Raw genomic sequence first — 598 nt, forward strand, 5'->3', positions numbered from 1 at the left:
GACAGTTAAGGAACGGGGGATGTTTAATAAGAAATTGTAAGTTGATTCCTGTTCTGTGTTTCTTGTTATAATCTGTTCCAGAATATAGTATATTAATAGAAAATTTGAGGTCTAGTGAGGCCTACAGATCAGGAAATGATTGTCATTGTAAAGATAGTTTGTTACTCAAGTTCCCAAGAAAAGTGGGCACGCTGAGCTACCTGGAGTCACATGAAGAAGCAGGAGGGTTGGTCATGAAGTAGAAGTAAGGGGAGGAAATGTAGGCAAGAGTTGTTTTCTTTGGGGGGTGGGGAAGCAAAAGTCAAGGTAAGGTAAATAAGCTTAGATTGCTAGTTTGAATAATTTTAGCAGGCTTTGGGACATAGGGGTTGTCCTTAGTTATCTGAGATTAGTTATCCATGATTAGGGCAGGTGGATAAGGGCCAAGAGTGTGAAAGCCCTATAAAAAGGTGTTTGAGAGGCCCTGGCCGGTTGGCTCAGCGGTAGAGTGTCGGCCTAGCGTGCGGAGGATCCGGGTTCGATTCCCGGCCAGGGCACATAGGAGAAGCGCCCATTTGCTTCTCCACCCCTCCGCCGCGCTTTCCTCTCTGTCTCTCTC

The sequence above is a fragment of the Saccopteryx bilineata genome, chromosome 11 (assembly GCF_036850765.1).
Source record: "Saccopteryx bilineata isolate mSacBil1 chromosome 11, mSacBil1_pri_phased_curated, whole genome shotgun sequence".
Taxonomy (NCBI): domain Eukaryota; kingdom Metazoa; phylum Chordata; class Mammalia; order Chiroptera; family Emballonuridae; genus Saccopteryx; species Saccopteryx bilineata.